The 22,955-nt window shown below is 35.9% G+C and overlaps 1 long non-coding RNA gene across 1 annotated transcript; it reads right to left on the reverse strand.

The window, feature by feature from the left end:
* Window positions 1–1,448: 1,448 nt before the first annotated feature.
* On the reverse strand, window positions 1,449–21,599 carry LOC148222370 (uncharacterized). The gene is made up of 3 exons (XR_015806303.1): window positions 20,144–21,599; window positions 7,070–7,130; window positions 1,449–6,363 (listed from the first exon to the last, which is right to left on the reverse strand). It is a non-coding gene; the product is annotated as an uncharacterized LOC148222370 (long non-coding RNA).
* Window positions 21,600–22,955: the final 1,356 nt, after the last annotated feature.

Genomic DNA, 22,955 nt, shown 5'->3' on the forward strand with positions numbered 1-22,955 from the left:
ATCTCTGAGTAAGAATTGGCATGCACTTCCTTTAAGCTCCACGAATAAAAAAAAGAGAGCTTCTCTTTTCAATGATAGAAATAAAGGAAGGTCTCATAGGGAAATAATTCACTCAGTGGAAAACTGCTTATATTTGCCTTCATATGAAGGCAAGGAAGTGAGAACATTGAACAAAATATAATTTTTTCTGGAGAATAAAAGTAATTTTTATAACTATTTCAACTGAGTCAAAAGCCTAGAATGTTTTAAATGACAATGTAATTGAAAGAAAAAGAAGTTAAATGGTTGCCATGGCTGCCTCCAAATGCCTTCATATGCTTTCCTGTCTTTATTTTTAATCCCAACTCTGAATTTATGTATTTTACTGCCATATCAGCCATTTTTCTTCAGAATTCTATTCCACTGCTTGATATCTTTAACTGGTAAGGCCAGATAACTTTGGGATAGTAAGTCTCCAAGTCCAACATTTCAGTTCAACATTTTACATGTTAAAAACAGGACTGGAAAATAATACTTCAATATCTAGTTCCTCTGCTATGCAAAAATAACTGCAGTTAAACAGTTATATTCTTGTTTACTTTCTCAGCATGATTATTCTTGTCTCTGGGTAGATAGCCAGCCTAGAATAAGATTCTCTTGCTGTATAATATGATTTGCTCCACTTACATTGGTAAAAGAGCCCCTGGTGCTCTAAGCACAGCTGAGCAACCAGCACCCCAACCACGGCTATTTTGGTAGCAACAGCACCTTACAAAGTGGGCTCCACAAAGATAATGTGGTTAAAAGTGTATCACTCAAGGAGGTTAAATTGTCAAAAATAGCTTTCCCTCAAATGCAGAGGGAATCAGGCTTGTATTTGTATGTTGAAATTACAGGCAGTTTTGCATTGCAAACAACTTTGTGGCAAACCAAAAATACAGGGTTTTTTTTTTCCTTTCCCAATACCCACATGTTGATTTATGTTGTCCATTAGGTAGAAGGAAGTTTCCTCTGTCTTCAAAATAAAGCAATCCTTTAATAAAATGAGTTTGGACTTTGAAATGACAAAGTAGTAGCTGGGATAATGTAATCCAAAGACAAGCTCTCTCCTGTCATAATGCTGTGGCTATAACCACCATAATCCCTTGAATTCCATTATTTTTGAACAAAGATCCTGGCTTGTACTACCCATCAATGATGCTCTGTTTCCAACAGAATTACACCCTAATTCACACAGTTTAGAGTATGCCATGTTTTCCTCTGTAACCTAATGGGCAAAATGGAAGTTGAAAGACTGGTCAGCTTTGTCATGATACTAACAAATTATTAATGAAAAAGCTCTCTTTGCTGTTAAGTCATCACAGTGTGAGGGTGCTTTTAACATATTGTATATAGAAATCATGGTTTAATTGCAGCATTATGTAGCATTCCATCCTAGGATGGACAAATAAAACACAAACAATAAGCACTGGGGAGATCTATATTTAATCTCAGCCAGCATCCAGACACATATGACTACATAAACTGACAATTAATGGTGGGTTTGGGAAGACCTCATTTTATTTGTGTAATTTTAGTTAGTGATAGTGTTAGAATTAGAAGCTGAAAATCCAAGGATGCAAAAAGATTCAGAGATAACAACACAGCCCTGAACTAATGACACGCTCCTGTACTGTAAGAGAGCAGTTTAGGCTTCGAGGATAACAACCACTAACAGCTCTACAGTCACTGTAGGATCATGCAGGAGCACAACCTTATGCACAAACTTTAAATAGCAAAGAACAAAGAACATGAAACCAAACAACCAGATTAAAAGGCGACTCTTTCAAAAATCTCTGGGACTGCGTGCTTTGTACTTTACCATTTCAAGCCCAGACTTACAGCCTTGTGTTAGCAAAGTCTGCAATTAAAGGGAGAGATTCTTTAAAGAAGTCAGCAGTTTCCATTTAGGATTAAATGAAAGAGCTAAGTCTCCTAAACTTCTGCTCAACCAGCAAGTTCCAATCAGTTAACGTATTTTTAACATGTCACTATTGAATTTTGAGGTCTAAATAAGAATCAGGTCTTGTTAAATAGGATCTTTGATGCAGTGTGGAGAAGAGGTATTTGAAAAACATTTTCCTTTAAAACACAGTTTTAAAAAACCAGAACCACCCCAACTAAATTGTCATCCAGTCTCTTACTGCAGCCACAGTGTTGCAATGACTGTACTGAAGTGCCACCTTATTTGCAGCATCAAAAGCCCTACAGATCTGCCACCATAAAAGCAGAGTTTTGTGGTATGCCAGCTGGGTGTACTCCTTAGATTTGCATCCTCAGTACACACTAGGTAGTTAAAAATCGGGTAAATTTATCCTGACATTTCTGATTTATTTCTTTCTTTGTAAAGGGTATTTTTTAACATACCAAGTCTATACATCAGCAGAAAGCAAAATTTGCAAAGCTGATCACAGTACAAAGCTGATTAAGGAGGATATAAAAGAAGAAAATGTACATGCTTGGATCAGGAATTTGTTTGCAGTGGTAGATAATTTGTACATATCTCATCTACTGTATTTGAATTTATAGGAAATAAAGCCAAGAGCAGAAGACTACTATCACTCAGGAGTGTAGTTCATGAAGCTACGAAAGTCTGAGTACTTCTTTTTAGTGTTTCAATTTAACTTTACAAATGGTGTTCTACATTTTTTGCACTCATTGTAAACTACATAATTAAAAGACATCATACTCTGCCACTAAACAATTCTTTGTTCTCATTCCTTTTCCTAGAATAAATTCAAGTTAAGATACATTATTATTATGGATGTCTAGGAAAGTAGAATACATCTAAAGCTTTTAAGTGCTCTTTCCCTAATTCAGTTATTCACATTAAATTAAAAACTTTCACTTCAAAATGTGCAGTTGATATTGCTATGGCAACGTTAGAGGAGTGAATCCAATTTTTGGAAAGATTTGCTATCCAGATTTGTTGCAGTATGACAAGCCAGTGGTTCCATTCTGGGACCCAGTGTTTCTTACCACACTCAAGAACGGGGGATTAAAAGAACTAAGCAGGACGCTCTGCTGGACACTGCAGACGTTCACAGATTTAACAGTGGCCTAGCAAAAAGCTGGAAATCAAAGGTAAAGACCAGGCTACTGATACCTTACCCAAAACATGTCAGTAAATTCCCTCAGTATAGGACAGCAAGCAATGACAGCAGAAGAGTGAAGTCTTCCAGTCCTTGAGATGTCACAAATTTATGGACAACAGAGTAAGTCAGGTTGGATTGCAGTTTATTCCAAATTGAATTTATTACCAGCAGACGAGATTTGGTGTTTTCACTGTGCATAGCAATTTTTTCCAGTAACTCTCTGGAAAGGTTCAAGTAAACAGGAACAATTTGTTCAAGAAAAATCATATCTCTGACTGTTATAAATGTCCCATGTCATCTTCTTATCTACAGCAAATACAAAGGAAGAAATTTAAATACCTAATACCAGAAAGAGACTTTACTTAGACATATGTCAACTATACCAGGCTTAGCTGAACACCATATGCCATGGACACATGACTTACATTCATATCCATATGCAAGTTATGTGACATTTCGCTTCTCTATCAAATTAATATTTTAAAGGATATTGCAGAAATGGTGGAATAAGGGTAAAAATCAGATTATATAGGTAGATTAGTCTTTGGCATTCTCATTATTAACTTTAAAAATACTTTCATATTGGTCTGTATAATTTAAGAATAATTCTTTAAAGAATAGAAGCGAAGATATAAGGAAAATTTAGAAATATATTCCATTTAATAAAATCTTACCAGATCAAAGCCACCCTAGGCTTAATTTGAAATTCATATGTTTAAAACCACAGAATGGAAACTTCCAGTTATATTGAAAGCCATGTCCTGCATATAGCCTTTCCCTTTTGGAAACTGGAACCACAGCCTTGCTCTTTATTTACTGAACTTTCTCTGTACTTGCTCATCCCTGCAGTCTGTCATTACAGACTCTGCATCGTTCCAGGCCAAAAAGCAGAACTATTTCTGAACCTTTGTAGCAGCAGGGGTAAAATAGGGATACAAAAAGGAATTTAAGGCATGTGTTAACATTCAGGATCTTGAGCAGAATTCTTTAGGCAAACAAGAAGGCAAACAAGAACGAACTGCAGATACTGTGTACATTAGTCCTAGACGAACATATGCAGCAGAATAAAATGAGCTGTCATTCATTGACTTTACTTCTATTTTTTTCATTTTCATTTCCAAATGAACACCTAGTTTGAAAAGAATCCTGTTCCCTGATCTTCACTATGATTTGCCAAAACTAGAAAACTTGCTTGAGGTGTTTTCATGAGAAGTGTAGTTTAATTTTTTCACTTTTGTTCAGTTTTGAAGGATCAGTGAGTGAACAACAACATATAATTGCACATCTATCAGTGTGAGGGGAAAAAAGTAATATTTCTTAATAGTGATGTTGTAGCTATGCTGACGTAGGGATTAAGAAACAATGATTTTATGGTCTAAAAACTGCATGAACAAACAGAAGCTCAGCAAGTAGAAAATTGTCACTAAAATAAAAAGTCAATCTGGTACATGCTAACTAAAATCAGACATATTTAGCTGTTAATTTTGCCTTAGAAAGCACAGTGATTATCTATCCTTATCACAGCTCTTTTTCAGTTTACTGCTTACAACAAAACACTGTTTGTTAATGTAATATCAACATTATTACAGTAATATTTTATTGATGCATGTCTGTGTGTGGAACAGAATTCACTGGTTAACTATTGTTATGATCCTTCAGCTTTTTATGGCTTAACAAGCAATGTGTACTCACAAGTGTTCACAGCCTAACTGTGCAATCTCCTTTAAGGATCTTATTATTAGCTGGAATTTGATTTATTACTTCTAAATTTAAATTTAATTGAAGTTTAGAAGATTTCTAGTGTATTTGTATGTCAATTGTAACATTAACTCTTCATTCACAAAATTTTCCTTTTGGTGCCACATGTCTTTTTTTAGGTGGTCATCTCAGATGTTTAACATAAAATAACTGGGAAATTCTACATGGTTTGAGCAGGATAAACCAGCTTTTGTAGTTATAAAAGACCCTCAGGAAGTGCAAATGAACAGTTCTACATATTTTCCATGAACGAGCAAGCGAAATAACTGTGTAACTATGAAAAAATAATCCTATTATTGGAATTCCAAGAACAGCATAAGTAACCTACATTCCTTTTTTTCTCCATTCCACACAAATTCTCTTGATAATCTTCCTTCCATCCAGAGATGAACTATCAAAGGAGTAGTAGAGAACATGCATACATACATATATAAGAATCATCAAAATCCAAATGAAGAATGTACAGAGTACATTCTGACTTCTCTGTTTTTCAGATCTCATAAAATCAGATAACATAGTGTCATTATGTGCCTTAAACAGAGCTTTTTATTCCATCTGTGCTCCAGAAGAGGAACTATCTTAGGTGGATTTGAGTATTGCTCTTTTTCCATGAACAACAGCAATCTTAATTCTTCCTGTTCTATTTAAATAGTTTCCTTGCTGGCTCTGATGGCAGTCACGTAATCTCCTAATTCACACGTAATGTAAAATCTGGCTAATGAGTGGCAAGATTTATATTCATATAACTGACTACATATAAAATATGCAAATCTAGATGCTAGAAATATTCAGCATCTTAACTCTTACTTAACTTTTCTGATTTGCTCAGTTGAATCCCCTTAGAAATGGAGATAATATTAGTTGAATATTTCAGACTTTGAATAGAATGCTTGCTTATCATCTAAAATACAATTATTTGCATTTTTAAAGAAACATGTCTGTGTTCATCACTATCATTGCCAGTGCAGAGAGTACCTGCTTTAAACACTGGGAAGCACAATAAAAAAAAAAAAGAAAAAGAACTCAAAACATCCACATGCATTAAAAAAATACAGTTTAAATCAGCAGTGTAAGCCAGGGCTTAGAAAGGGGCATTAGGATACAATATGCTTTTGTATTTTATGCTCTACTGCAGTGACATGAAATTTTAAAATGAGCTGGAGGTTAAAAACTTCTCTAAAACACATAGCTATAGACACTCTTGGAATTATTATAAAGGCAAATGGTTTATCTTAGTTTAAAAAAAATCTTATGAGTTCAAGATTGCAGTTAATTATTGCATCTAAAGAAAGAACACCAAGTGACTGAACAGGATGTTTTAGCACAGAGCTCCAATTAAGTTCTCCTTTCTTTGTCTGCTGATGTCTGTAACATGCAAGGAAATACCAGCAGGCACGGATTAGTGTCACACTCCTGAAGCTGTAGGTAACTTGAAGAGAAATTCCATAATCCTTCACTCATGGCAGAGGATCCCAGCTCCAGAGGGGGCACTCTATATATTTAGCACATAATGAGGAGAGAGGCTTTGGGCAAGGCAAGTATGTAGGGAGAGGGAAGGTTGTAAATTATTAAATGTTTCAAGAATTATGACTGTTACTAAATGACTGCACAGTTACACATGATATATCATTTGAAAAGGGAGGTGATTATGAAACAAAGCAATATTAAAACAGAATGCTGAAATCAGTTTAAAGAACTCAAGAACAGTTCTCTCTTGACAGGTTTATACTGTAATATTAATAAAATATCTATAAAGATAGGCTTTTCAAAACCTATCAAAACATTTAGCCACAGCATTCTGCTACTAACAAACAAACAAACTAAATACATGCTAGCTTGGACAGGCTTAAAAATCCTGCAGTATAATAAACATATCCATGAACTAATCTCTTACAGAGTGTTAATACTTTGATGTTCTTCTGAGGAAGAAAGCTCAGAATATCCAACTGTTTTTCATATGATAGTTTAGACCAGGTGTCAAAACAATTACAAAATTTTTACTTGCTATATTTTATATTTTCTCATACTCTATTTTTTCTAAAGCTTCCACTTAAAATTATTTGTAATACACTGAAAAGAAGAATCTCCTTCAAAGAGCGCTAAATTGGGTATGTGTCTACATAACAAAAGTCAAAAATCAACATTCCAACTTGAATGTATGTTCTGCATCTCTTTGTTACTGGTAAAGTACATCTTACCTTTATCTGTGTGCATCATCTTAAACATTATTTCCTCTGAGAATTGCGGCTCTTTGTAAAACTGCAAAAAAATAGAAAAAAGCAATGGTCACATTGTACTTTCTTAAGGTCATAATATAATTTGTCACTCCTGTTACTATAGAAACAGAGTGGATTTCATCATTCTAATGCATGCAGTGATAATTGTTCTGCTCTCAGTCTATGGATAGGTAGTTAATGGTGCCAGTTGCTGTTAGCACAGACACAGACTATTGTCATCTAAGCACAAAGCTGCTGTCTCCTGTTCTGTCACTGTGAGCTTTCCTAACCATCAGCAATTCATAAGGGAACATTCAGGCAGAATGAAGAGCTGTTCACAGGCCTCCATTCTGCAGCTGAAACAGAATTCCCTGCAGGAATTATGTTTTCAAATGAGAATCAAATAAATATGACACAGCACAGAGTGCTTCTTCAGCTTGTCCTGTCACGTCATTGCACAAAAACTGTTTTCTGAGCTGTAGCTTATAAAATTTGCATTGTATTGAGAAAAGCTTCAGTTGATATCCATCTGTAGAGCAAGCTTTCAGTGGTACAGCCAGATACCATGAGCTTACAACACACATCTGTGCAACTGTGTATTTTAACCTTGAGACTATAAGCAGATCAATGGGTACTAAATGAATGAAAATACTACAGCTCTGGGAGATCACAGTTATCCCACAGGTGCTCAAATTTAGGCTCATTTAGAACATGCAAGTGGAAAGCAACACAAAGTGAAAGCAATATGGGATAAGAGCAAAGTCCAAATTCCAGCATGATCCACTCTCAATCCAAAATTTAGCTGCATCTCTTTTACAAACAGATGTACTCTAAAACGAGCAGACAATTGGTTGCTAAAAGTATTGTTATCATTTTTACTCAGGTTTGGCTTAAAATATGAAATATTTATTCTCAATCAGTTATTCTCAGTCCATGTTAATTTGGTGATAATTAATGGAAGTTATGGGGAATATTATGTCCTTATAAGAGATGCAGCTAATGTGTAGTTTAAATATTAATGAGCTTATTCTTTATAAGGATAACTGCAATGCTTAATATAGATTAGTCAAGCATACAGATGCTTTTCTTAAAACTGACGTGCTTCAAATCAATGGGGTTACAGGTTAACTATAAAACACTGTTTTCTCTACTTAGCCTTCCTTGCTCAACACCATGAAATCCATAAATTGCACACAGGATCATATTTCCCTCTGACATACGTCTGTGCAATTTGGTCCTGAAACTCTTTCATAAACCAATACTACATGAAAAGCAATTGGCTTTTCTTGTCAATTTTCCCAGTCTAGAACTGACAAAAGTGCTGTAATGAATTAGAGCAGTGTATCATCAAAAAACAGACATTTATACAAAGCACTATGAAAACTGAATTATGACTGGAATTATACTTGGAAAGGTCTGTTTAGAGGTCCCATCTGTGAACACAGAAAATTATAACAGACAAAATGTTGATGGTGGTATAATTTGTGAATACCTATAATGACAGTAGCTGTTGCTGGATGGATAAAACCACCAAGCCATACAACTCCTGCACAGTTCTTTTATTAATTATTTCTCCTCAGATTCTAAGACTTGTAACATACGGATTGTTATTCATGATATTTTATGCAATGTATCCCTGCATGTCTCTGACTCCTGTGGTTTTCCCAATTCCCCTGGGAATCATCTCTGTTATTCATACATATGTACATACATACCCTACTTATTTTGTATTTAGGTCACATCAGCTATGCGCACACAGCAGCACCAAACAGGTCACCATATGTCCAAAAATTCCACATATATTTGTTATGTATGTGCATTCTGAAATACATTTGATTTACTACAGTGAGCATATACATTTGTTCAGAAAAACAGTAACCACAATTAGAATTTTGGCAATATATCAACTACACCATAAACTCAGTCTTTAGGAGAAACATCAGGGTTACTGCATGAGTGCTCTGTAGTGCACATACACATACAACTTCCTCACAAATCTCAGGCAGATATGATAGCCTTGTGTTTTCTGAAGATTCTACTTTCCTGGCAGACAGCCAGGCTGAGAAGATTCTGCTGGAGCCCTATAAGCCATAGTTGGTAATATCTCGCTTCCTAGCGAGCATATATAAAACTAAGTGAGAGGAGAAACAAGGTTCTAATTCTGCCCCCTTTGACAAGAGCCCAGTGGAAAGAAAAGCAGCAGTGCTCTCTGCCGAGGTGGCTTGCTGCAGAAAGATGGAAATGGCTGTGACCATCATTGCTGCCCTTCAGGCCCTGTTTGCCCACAACCTGGCTCAGGACAGGCATTGAGCTGGGACTTGGAACAGAAACAAAATGTGATCAGTAAAGTCCTGTTGACTTTTTTTTAACAAGTGTTTGCTTTGAGCAAGTATTGCTAAAATAAATAGACCATAATAGGAAGAGAGTAACTTCGGCATGTTTCAGCAGCCAACGTGACTCCTGTAATTCTTTGCTATAGACAATATCAAATACTTTACCTTCATTAATGATATGCAGTGTATCAAAATATATTGTTTTCTAACCTGAAATTGAACCAGAATGCACCACGTGGCAAAAAGACAAATGAAAACTAAGTAAGAACAAATTACATATAGTGGTATGAAGAATAGCAGTACAATTAAAATTTGGAGAGCAATAGTCCAGCAAAAGTTGAATTCTTTTTATCTTCCAAATATCAGGTAGTGAGATCAGTACCTTGCAAGCAAAACTGAAGCATGTAAAGAACCTGTGCCATTTCAAGACAAATCACCTATGCAACTGCAGCATTTTTAATGATGAACAATACAATCATACAAGGCTGAATGAACTCCAAGACAAATCAGTTGGAAAAAGATCACTGCAAAATACATCTACAGTTCATTTGTGAGCTACTAAGATGAGACTGCATCTCTTCTTCAGGGAAAGCTCTGCAGAGAATCTATGTGTGTGATCCAGTTCCTTTGGAAATCCAGACAGATTTTGCACATGAAATAGTATCAGCTTGCTTTCTTACAGGTGTCTTTTGTATGCAACTTAATTTTCTTGATAGCTTTTGTGCTTTCATTGTATTTCCCTATACTTGGCATGGTGGGCAACACCACAACAAAGAGAAACATTCTCACATGTACCAAAATCTAGAGCTCACAGTACACTTACTAGAACTTTTTAGACACTAATATGGAATACTTCCAGGCCATGATCCCTTTACAGATATTAGAGAGGGGATTGAGACAGGAAATTACTTATTAACAACGTTTTAATGTAGGCTGCCTTGTTCAACAAAGCAAATTCGATCTAGGAAGAAACCTTTCCCTATCAGCTCTTAAAATAATTCAGGTAATATTCTGCCTGATCAAAAAGACTAACCAATTTCCTCCTGACCACATCCTTCTCTGTTCTGACAGTGAATGCCATGAAATAGAAGCCTGTTGGCACATGCTGGAGTAAAAATATTTTTAGATTTTTAATCCCCTGGCTGGATACAGCCATATTAAATATAGATTACTTTTTATGACTAGAGATAAAATGCAATGAAAATAAGAAAATTGTCACTGAATAAAAAAGAAGTGTGGCAATGAAGGCATATCATGTACTGTAGATAATAAAGTATAGAGAAAGTTAATGTAGATGTTCGTCATATGAGGCAGAACAATGAAGACAGTATTTCTGATGTATATAATTTAATGTTAATAATTTATAAATATATTCTTACTCTAATTCCATGACAGAACCATTCTTGAATTTACAGAGCCTCATTTTAAAACGTCCTTCATACAAAATGAGATTCAAGCCCTGCAACTGCCATTTACATAGTCATGTCTTGGGACATAGAGAAAATATAACCATTTTCCATTTTAAAAAATTCTAAAACTCAGTGATATTTGTACTTAACAAACAATAATTCAGTTCCTTTGGCTAGTCTTGCAAAACAAAACAGTCCCATTGCAATGAAGGATTGCAAATGCAACCTAGTATTATAAATAGTATGATGAGCTGACCTTTCAACTAGGTTTTCACTGTACTGATACAGTCAACAAGTTGGAGATTTCCTGTTATAATTATAAAAATATATTGGCTTTCCATTGAGGCTTCAGGATATGTCCTTCTGTTATGGATAACATTTATATTTTCTAGAAATACATCTGCCTTTAAATACAGAAGCACCAATCAAGTAAACCAGTCAATCCTCTCTGTGTAGCTGACCACCCAAATGCCAAGAATCCAACGGGAGGGAACTGTGCAGCTGCAGTGAGCAGTGACTGCTGGCAGGGACCACTGTGCAAATTGTGTGACTACCCACTGAAGAGTTTAGCAGCAGACAGGGAGAAAAACATTAAATGCTATGTTTTAAAATATCACTCCAATTTATCCAATTTATTGCAAGATTCACATAGCCAATCTTTCCTGTCTGGAGCAGAGTGCATATAGGATGGATTGGGGAAAATGAAGGTGTTACAAAGAATGGCTCATAACATTCGTGTTACCTGTGAAAATGCTTCTTTCACTATTCCAGAATCCAAATTTACTGAGTTAGTCTGGAAGCTTCCTTTCATTTATAAACTTAATATCTTTTTTTTGGTACATCTTAATGATACATATAAAAACCCAAGGGCAAAGAAAAAGGGAAAAAAAATCAACTCCCTACCCTCTGTGTATATTTCTCTGCTCTGGTTACATAAATTAGCTGTTTATAACAGGAAAAAAAGGAACTAACACCTTCACTTCCCATTCAGGTGGTACTTAACTAGACAGCCAGTGGGGTGGTAAAAGTCCTGCATTTTTTTTAAAAAAAACATTCTTTCATTTTTTTCCCTCCAAAATAGTATAATTTGTGTATGATTTGGTCTGGTTTGTTTTTGTTTTTTTTTTTTGTTTTTGTTTTTGTTTTGGTTTTGGTGGTTTTTTTGTTTGTTTGGTTGGTTTGGTTTTTTGGGGTTTTTTGTTTGTTTGTTTGTTTTTTGTTGGGTTTTTTTTGTTTTTTTTTTTTTTTCCAGAACTAGCTCTTTTCCAAAAATGTCATGGCAGACATCTGAAACAATAATCAACTGAGAGACTGGAAAAGTTTTTAGTGGACACAGCCCTAGCTAGAATTTTCACAGAATAAACACTGACACTTTAGCAGTGACTGAATTTAAGGGCTCTGCTCCAAAAATAATGCAGTACTCCAGTTTTGCCTATTTCATTGAAGGAAAAAACACTGGAGTTCAACATCTTTCTGCTGATGCAAAAGGGTTATTTGGGTTGAAACTCTATATTAAAGTGTAATGTTCATTTTTATAAAGTAAGAATCATTAAATAACACTGAAGCATCTATTATTGCACAGTGTTTAAAACATTTTGAACCCATAGTTTTATTTCTGGGTACTTCTTTGTCCCTGTTTGAAATTTTGAAATTGTTCACAGCTCAAAGAGGAAACTGAAGGCAGCCTTTAAATAATTGTGTCTGCAGATGAAAGATAACTAAATTTTGAAGATCTAAGGAGTCAAGAAGAGCACAGTAGCACAAAAACCCATTTTGATTACAGAGGGTCAGACTAGCCTATGTTTCATCAAGTGTTATACATTCTACTTTAAAAAAACCTTTAAACTTGTGGAAACTTTCAATATATTACAGTATGTAGACTTGAGAGCATAATCCTTCACCTCTGATATTGAGCTGTCTTTGCAGAATTTCTCTCTTAAAATCTCTTCTATGAAGAGTTCATATTAGCTAAAACTGTGCTCACAGAATTCTCCTCTTTTCATCACTCTTCCTAAGAAACCAGTGTCAACACACTAAAATTACTTCTGTTTGCAGCGGTGCCTGCCCAGTTGTGAGCTCCATTTTGCAACTTCTGCTATTTTATTTCTTCTCCTATTGGAAGATCATCTTCTACCATTGAGAGTCTGAAGGGAGGGTCATTTGGAAACCTCACCAGGTATGAGGGACATAATTGTGCTCAATTTGGACACTGGTATAAACCAGCAGGAGTCAGTAGCTGGGCACTGGCTCATTCCAGAGCTGAATTTGATACTTTGTGTTTACATTAATTGTTTCACCATTTCAAACAAATGTTTATTTAAAGCTGATTGAGGTAAGAGCTGACACAGTATGCCATTTATATCATCAGTGCCTTTGCCACTTCATCTCAGCAGGTTTTACTTTGAAGAAGCAAAAATAGCTTCATCAGACACTGAAAGAAAATCTTAACATTCTGGTTAATCAGCAGCAGTCTGTGAAGAAAACAGCAAAGTAATGAAATCTCCACTTCTGAATAATTGTACTTGGGAAGCAGTGAGATTCCAGCATAAATTAATTCTGAGCATCCAGCTCAGTTTTCAGCTAGAATCAATCAATCAAGTACTGAAAAGAAATTCACAGCTCTTCACAGCATACTTTTTTTGGTAGGATGCAGAAAGATTAAAAAATAAATAAAACTAAGGCACTAAATTATTTTTTTCCTACACAGGAGATCCATTATTTGTACAATAGAAATCAGTTACTGATGTAGAGAATTTTAATAACCTTATGTTCTCAATGTTCCAAATCCAAGTGATGGATACACTGGAAGGCACATTGAGGTATATGCCTCAGAATTCTAACTAAACATGATTTACTACTAGAGAAATATTAGCAATTTACTACTTGCAATTCTATCCTAATCCCCTGCCTCCTGATCTTCTGTTGCTTTACATCACATGCATCTTTGCACAAAGTTCATAAAAACCTCAACTGCAAATTTTGAAGAGGAGCCCACATTAGCCATGCTTCTCAGACTGAATTTATCATTCCAACAGCTTTCAAAAAGTATATTGAAAAGAAAGCAGCTAAAGGGCTATTTAAAATACACCATAAAACTTGAGGCCTTCACCACCTTGAGGTGACAGGAAAGGGAAGGAGCCCACAGCAGTATCTTGTACAGTGTACCCAGTCACAGAAAATGAGAATCGTGTAGATAGAACGCAAGAGTGAGGTGTAAAAATGACATCTGGGTTAGAACTGGGCTGCTATGGGTGAGCCAAATGGAGCTCTAAGATCATTCCACCTTAGCTAATCAGAATTTACAACTCACTTCAATTTGAGCCTCTGAAGTGCCTGAAAACATCTTTTTGTAATTTTATTCCATCACTGCACACATCTGTCTCAAAGCAAAAGTGTCCTTAAATCCATGAATATAACATATGCTACTCATTCCATTCCTTTGGGTACTTGACCAGTCTTCCAGAGCCCAGTGAAATTTAAAAGCCATTAAAAAAACCAGCAGAAATTCTAGACCGATTAGATAAAGGTTTGCTACTTTGCTAATCAAGGACAAAAATTCTGTGGAAGATTATTCTTCTTGTGGCTGGAATTAGCTAGAAAATGTCTCCATTATTCTGCTGTGCTTCAAGGAAAATACCTAAACCTTTAACACTCTTCAAAAAGTTTTAGCAATTTGAACTGTAATTTGTGTAATCCCTAGAACCTAGCATTTTTCAAAGTGGGATTTTTATCTGAAGAGAGACTCACTGTATTTTGTCTTCAGACTACAATTCAATGGCTTCTGCTGAGGGGCTTGTGACAGGTGAGTTCCTGTGGTAAAGAACAGTTCACCCTAGAGGTCAGTAATAATACCAAATAATTTCAATGTATATAACACAAACCACTAAAAAAGCACCCTGACAAAGGAGCATAAGCTGGTTTTTGCTCATCAGGACCATGTTTTCATCTAGAGAGAGGAACTGAAAGTAGGAAGGCTTAAATTTTCTAAAAATTTTATCAGTATTAGAAAATGCATTCCTTAATATAATACATAATTTTATATTATAAAATCATATTGTTTCAAATTTTGATGAATTAAGGAACGTCTCACTGTGTAGTAAGCTCTGCATCTTAAACAATTCATCTCCTCACCAATTACCAAATTACTTAACTAATCCTCATTTGCTTTACAACAGTAAAACAAAGACCTTTGTAACACTATGTACCCAGTGCTGTAGAATTGGCAATTTTTACTCCAGACTCTTCTGATTGAATTTTGTTACCTTGTGGGGGCAGGAAAATTATCTATATCTCTTCTACCCTTTACTGTAAGAAGAAAGCATCCACAATCATTTGCCCTCTGATATTTTTTTCAGTTAGAGATTGTTTATCTGCTAAAAGATATTTTAGACTCTATTTCAGCAAAGTACTGAGCAAATGTTACAAGAATTCCCTCATTTGCTCTTTTTCCTGTACCCTGCTGATGACCAAGGTGTGCCACAGAGACACAAAGAACCATAGGACACTCAACTATGTATCATCCAGACAGAGACAAAACATGCAAATACCCAATATTAGATGAGATATATCCTGTACTGTAAGAAAAAGAAATATCTAGGACTGCTGCCTGAGCTCCCAGTTAGTGACACAAACAGGGGCACTGATCACAGAAAACTAAAGGTGCCCTTCCAGGGAATCCCATTCCAGCCAAACTCTCTGTAGTGCCTCTGGAAGACAGACAGAAGGCAGACATTTTGATGTCCTAGAAGTATAAAAATAAATACTTAAGTAAATAAATACTCGAACACTTGGTTTTCTAACACCACCTTCATTATCTTCTACACGTGCAGCAGCCTCTGCAGGGGGAGACCTGAGTTTTGATAACAGCTCTTCTGGTTATTACAAAGGCAAAGCACAGGACCTACAACACAACCGTGTCTTCACATGACTTTCTAACACCTTCAACGAAAAGGGAAATAAATTAACCTGGGATTAAATCTGAAATTATCACATCAAAGAAACAGATCTGAGAATTAAACAGTTGTGTTTTCTGGAAAAATAACTGGAATGACTGTCAACAAGTAAGCATCTTCCTGAGACTTCTGAGAAATAAACCAATTGGAAGCTCAATAAATGAATACTGCTGAAAGACAGAACACAGGGCACATAAACCTAAATATGATGATTTTGCATAATTGGAACAAGGGTTGTATTTGTAAACTTTCCTCTGCTTGGCTCAGTATTGAAAGTCCTGCTGTAACTGTTTCTAAACCACATAAACTTAGAAGTTGACCAAATATCAATTGAGAGTTTAATGTTGTAAAATGGAGTGTAGTTTCCTTATTTCTCATCTCTCTCTGAAGGATGATGATTCTTCTTTCTCACAGCTTGAGAAGCTGAAAGCTCTCTGTTCATTTGTTATGATATCCCAGGAGATCAAGAGAGACAGAAATTACACTGTCATGACCACAGCTCTCAGCATTTGCTTTCTGACTACAGCATCTCAGATTTCAGTTTTGTTTTTAATGCTCGCCAGTGACCCACATCAATGCAGTTCGAAGACAACATTATTATGTAAAAGTCACTACAGAGTCCAAATTAAAGATCTCATAATTGATCTGAATGATGGGTCTATCCATAGCAGAGGGCTTGGATTGCAAGGCTTGCTTCTCCTTAAACTAATGGTAGACTCCTCTGTGGTCTCAGTTTCACTCTTTATTGCCTAAATTAGAAGATCGAAATACAGTCGTTAGCAAAGATGTTTTAGCCCACACCCATCTCTGAAATTACTCCTGCAACTTGATAAAGTAAAAGTAAGCATTTTTGCTTTAAAAAAATCACAGTGGAACCAGTGTTTTACTATGAGAAGAGCTAATTATTATTATACAGACAGACAGTACATTTAGAAACAGAAAAATAAAGCATAAGCAAAAGCAAAAAAGAAAATATTTAAAACATTGTCTAAGTAGCTGCTGGCCCAACAGATGCCATAAACAAAAAACTCCAACTGACTTAAACGAGTGGTTGTCCACCTTGTGGTCACTAGATCTTAATTTCCATGGTTTGGGAAAACATTTAAACTTGTTTATTTATGGCAAAGCTCAACATAACTGTGAAGGTGATGAAAATTATCATGAGCACAGGAAAAGCAAGGCAGTAAGACTATTGCATACTGCAATAAAATTCTATAAAGAAATGTAGAAATATCTTCCTCAGCAGTTGTTAGCCACAGGTCAGTTTGTCTCAAGCAAGATTTTGTGTGCAAATCTGCCACTGCAGTTGCTACTCAAACTCTATCCAACATCATTGTAAAAGGGATTTTACAAGCAGGAATTATTCAATGTTATAAGTGAGGCAGAACTTTGGCCCTTGTACTTTAATCAATAATGGACCACGTATCACAAGAAGAAAGATGTTGGTGCATCACAGCTGCTATGAGAACTAGCAAAATCCTGGGAGTAAGCAAGGTTGGCAAACTGTAACAGCCAGCCTTGTGATGCTGCCACAGCAGACAAGAACATAAACTTCTTTTTTAAATACTTGGCATTAAAAAAAAAAAGTAAAAATCTATTCCACCTGAATAAACCAGCTCAGCAAAAAATCCCCCTACCAAGGTTATCCATGACTCTTGATTGATTTCTGACATCCTCTAGGATTTAAAGAGCATTATATCTACATAAACCTATGCAGATAATCCTAAAACATCTCATCCATCCCAGTTATTTCAAGCTAGAGATGTTTTAGGGATTCTAAAGGAGGATTCCATGGTAATGCATCTCCACAGCTGTCAGCATCCAGTCAGTCAACAGATCCAGCACCAGGACCCAAGGAAAGCCCCCTCTCATGTCGAGTTGAATAGAACACAAATGCATAATCCCTGAACTGACATGAAAATGCTCCCTCAAAGTGAGTTACCCACGGGTCCCTGCATTCCTACTCTCTCACAATTATTTATTTCAGCTTCCTTCCCTTCCACCAGCACAGACATTTACAGTTAAGAAATCTGGGAGTGGAAAACTTCATTTTCACCAAAGACTGATTTTCTGAAAAGCACAATCACAGCACCACATATGCACCAGTGTCAGACCAGCAGCAGGTTGCAAAGTTCTGATCACAGATGGGTGGGCTTGGCTTCAGTCTCCTAGGAACTACAGCCTAAGTTCTTACTGGTTTGTGTCTTTTACAGTCCACTTCTATGTCAGTAAAACTAAAACCCATTCCTATGTAATGCTCTCCATGGTTTTAAAATCTATTTGTGTATTCCACAGATTCTCTGGTAGGAGCTCAGTGATCCTGCCTGAGGGGGAAAAAAAGAAATTTTTTTAAAGTTCACGTTTACTACATTCAAAATGATATGCTACTGATTTGCTAAGTGGACAGATTAGGCAAAGTGCTACTATGAAACATAACTGAGCTTTCTTTGGCTACTGAATACTTTGGAACAGTCTACAAAAACCCTTTACCATTAATGTCAAGAAAACTTACTGCAGTTCATTTAATCAGAATTCTTTCTAGCACAGGTTCTTGTCTACAAATACTTACAGGCCAAGAAATCACTTACTATTGAGTCATTACAAAACCTCTTCTGGAAATTACTCTCTCTGACAAAAACAAACAAAAACCAAAACTCAATTCTGTATTGTTTAGTGTCCTCTCAGAAAGAGCCAGCATATAAAGATTAAAAAAATTTCATGTGAATGATGAAAGTGAGATTTAATTTATGCTTTATTTTCAGCCTCTTGTTAAACAAATCTTTCATCTGTTTGTCAAGGGAGATTTCATCCTTAGGTCTATTCTTTATTACCATATGTAATCCTCATGTCAGATACTATATGGAATACACATTTGTCGTCCACCTATAAATTAAGCTAAAAAAATGCAACAGTTTTGCATTCTCACATGCAGATAGTTGTGAGTTTTAGTTGGCAAAACCAAAGAAATTGCAATACTCTTGTTATCTTCTGTGTTTTTCTCTAATTTCCGTTATATAATGGCAGAGATCAGAATTAGTCCAAATGATGCAAATAAAGTGACTTTAATCTCATCCAAACCCATACCAACTATGTCTAGTGCATTTATTTACAGAGTTCAGAACTGAAAAAAGAACTAGGATTACAGATGCATAGTGACTTTCCACTGGACTTTTCTTTTTCCTTATGTTATCTTAATCTATTCAGGGTGTCTGATGTTGTAGCAACTTTTATTTTACATTTTTTAGTATTTAAATACTGTTTAGCTGATATTTTATACACAGAGGATTAAGTTATCTACTTGAGCAAAGACTTCAAAATTAGTACTTTCTGATGATATTTTTACTCTACTGAGCAAGAAGCTAGAAAGACAAAAATTGTTATATTAGCTTGATTATGCCTATGATTAGCTCAGTCTTGTCTCCAGTGCTGTCCAATATCAGACACTGATTGCAAAAGCATAAGAATTTTGAATCCATTTTGTAGGCAAACTCGGGAGTTATTTTGTTAGGCTCCAGGCTTGCTGTAGAACTGAAAGTTTTCTAATAATTCTTAAAGCCTCACAACATTAATGCAGTAAAAATCATACGAAAGTGTACAAAGAGGCACTGTAAAAATTCTGTTCTGTAGATAAAACTAGAAAAACTTGGAAACCACACTTCCTAGGTCAGCTTGGAAGTGGCTCTCTTCCAGAGGGCTCTAAAGCCCATTTCTCAACTGTTTAGCAATTCTGCTTCTAGATGTTGGGAGCAATATTTTACAGATCACTAGATGGCCTGGGACCCCACTGAAGGGAGGAGGTAAAATGTTCTATTGGATTTGTGGTAGAAGAGAATTCCATGGCAGATTTAACAGGTCCTGCAGAACCCAGTTGGAATGAACACAGAAAAGTCACAAAACAACCAAGGAAGGTTTCAGAGAAGTGTTTGTAGAAAATACATAGAAAAGGCAATCCTTTCTAAACTGAAAAGTGGGGATGCAAAACTAAGTGTGAGGTTCTGGGCATGATTTTGATCCTCCTTAGGCTGTAATCATGGTGATACAACAGCATCCAGTTCTCAGATCCATCTTATGTGAAAGATATTTACATTATTGTCCTGGAGAAGTCAACACTAGGAGCTTAAATAACAAACTTTAAAAGAATTGCTCTAAGTGCTAATTTCTGTGAAGACTTTAGAGCTCAGACCTCTTTCTCCATAATGCTTGTAGATTATTCCCAGTTCCTGCATATGAATTTCCCAAACCTAAGACCTCATTTTAAGACACCAGAGAAACTCAATCTATTTCTGTTTTCTACTTTCACTATAGTAAGAGCTAGGCTAGATTTCCCATTATATTCTATAAACTACATTTGGATATACTTACCATGTTCCATAAACCAGTCTTTTAGCTTGATAAAACAGACAGAAGACCCTGGAATTGGAGAAATGTATTAGTTTGTTATACCAAGTGAAGTCAGAGTGCATATGAGTAGAGGGAGGGTAAAGAAAAACATGTCAAGGTGACCATCTTAATAATTTGTAAAAGTTTCTGGTTCTACAAATAACATAACCACTTATGTATTTGAAATTAGGTGTTTCTCGTGAATTCTTGTAGCAGCTGGTAAGATCCCTGCTGCAGGTCATGCATGACAGTACAAGAAGAGTAAACAAACCAGGCATAGCTTGTCCCAGTGAAAGGAGATGGGAACATTTTGCCCAGAGATTGCATTTTCATTTGATTAAAACTTCAGCACTTCTCATGGCATTAAACCATTTAATTAATTTACTGGAAGATTAGTTTCAATGCTATGCCTTTTAATAGAAACTTAACCTGCAAGCCAGAATTTCTGAAGTGAGCAAGACAACCAGCATACTTCAAATACCAAAGTAACTCTTATTTAACGAAATATGTATATAATTCTAAAACAATCCCATAAAAATCTACTGACAGCAGGACCATTGTATTAGTCAGGGTAAAGAGAGGAGTTATTATCAAAAGTGAGGCTGGCAGAGTAATGTTTTTCCTATTCATCAGTGTTCTGACGTGAAAAACAAACCATTGCAGATCACAATGACATCAAAGCTTTATATGTGCTCATGGGGTATGAGGGAACTCTTGTCTTGGTATTCACTGCTAAATTCAGATCCAAATCCTTGGCTTATTTAATTCAAACCTGCTGCTAACATCCAAGCTACTGCCCATCCATCCAGACAGAAGGTTTGCCTCAGTACTTCCTTCTTGATGGGATTTCACACCTGAACAGATCAACAAAGAAACAAATACAAGGAGCTGCATCCTGAAAGCAAATCATTTAGAGATGAGAGCTCAAATGCAAACCAGAAGTTCAGGAAAGAGATTATATTTCTCAACGTGCTGTTGACAATGGCTGTTATTAATTTTTGGCTCACAGGTAGTGATTTTCAAGAAATAATGAGAATTTGTTGTGCTCACGCAGAAGCCGTGAAAATACACCGTTGTCAAGATTCACACAGTAAGAAAGAATGAAAAAAAGGATATTTAGCAGAAAATTTCTCCAGTCTGTAGGACAAGCTATGTGTCTACTTCACATTCTCTTTGTTAAAAAACACAGATAAAAGGACTTGACAACTGTGCAGGGCTCCTTTACGTATGTGGAGAGCATATAAAAAATACACATGATTTAAAGATTTTCTGTCTGAAAAAATGTACAGAATATCAACTCTTTATGCTTGCTAGCTCATTCTTAAATCCATTCAATACCCAATTATTTTTAAATAGAGTGAAAGAAAAAAAGAAAACCATCACCAAGCTTTAAAGCTGTTCACTACCTGTGACTAAGAAGTGTTTCCAGAGGACTCCAAGTGTATTTAAACACTTTTTATTTTAGTCTCCTGACTGAAAATTTAATTTATCTTGGTCCTCTGATCTTAGTCTTAGCAGATGATGCCTAATGACAACATTCTGGTGTTTTAATAACAACAAAAAGTACAGCTATCTTATTTTATGACCTATGATTGGTTCTGCACCTCTTCTATATTACAGTTAGATTAAATGGTAAATAAATATATTCCTTGGCAAGTTTTCATATCAGGCGACACTGGATTGTGCATAAATAAATCCAACAAATGTTAACCAACTAAGCAAATCCTGTTAAAGTGCCATAGCATACAGCTTTTGGTAATGATGATTATTGTAATGAACAGTAAAAAAAATAAAATCCATTTTACCAGATTGAGAAAATAGAGAAATGGTTAACCTTATATTCAGTGTCCCAGCTGACTTACCAGAACCACTATCACTCTCTTGGATGGTAGCTTACCTCAGAAGAGCACAGCTCATATCAGAAGGAAGAGAGGATCAGGTACAAAGAAATAGTTTTTTTTTAATGAGGAAATAAATGTGGAAATGAGAATTGATATTGTGTAAAGCTAGTTTAGGTTTGAAATGAAAGTCAGATAATCCAAAGTTATGATTCTCATAATTAGAAATTTATTTACCCTTCTCTGCCATGACACTGCAAAGCACCTGATCACAGGAGCTTCACAGCAAACAGATGAGAACCTCCTGCTCCAAAACCCTCCTGTGAACTCCTAAACCAGAAGATAATGTTCTGCCTTTTATTTGCTGAACTTTGCCGGCATGCAGAGGAGACTGAAATGCACAGCTTCAGTGAGAGCTGATACGACCTAATCCAGTTGGAGTATCCACCCCACTGTAACCTTTTGTTCACATGAGCTCTCCAGAGCCCACGCTTCTTTTCCTGGGTGAGTGAGCACCGAGCACAAACGTGATGGTGCAGAGCAAAGCCCGTGGGTGTGTGTGCAGTTTGCACAAAGGTCTGCTTGTAGAATGGAAAGGTTTCTTTCTTTGCTCTGTACTCATGCTTTGTTCAGCCCTGAGGAAGTGACCGGGAAAGAATGAACTTGTGAGATGTGGGAAATAAAGTTTTAAAGATGCAAAGCACATAGCATTAACAAAAACAGAACTGCCAGGTGGTAAATAAGCTTAATGAAGAAATCATACATATCTTGACAAAATTCTTCTGGACACAATGTACAAAAACAAACAATGAATATCCCAACAGTTAGTCCACTTCTATAGGCTGATATTGAGCCTGCTCTCATTAAAAACAAACTTTTAAAGGAAACTGTACACTAAAAGTTTTAAAGCCCTGTTATATGAGCTAATGCTTTTTTCAGTTCTCATTCCCCCTCCC

Source organism: Sturnus vulgaris, chromosome 12 (genome assembly GCF_052056855.1).
Source record: "Sturnus vulgaris isolate bStuVul1 chromosome 12, bStuVul1.hap1, whole genome shotgun sequence".
Classification (NCBI taxonomy): domain Eukaryota; kingdom Metazoa; phylum Chordata; class Aves; order Passeriformes; family Sturnidae; genus Sturnus; species Sturnus vulgaris.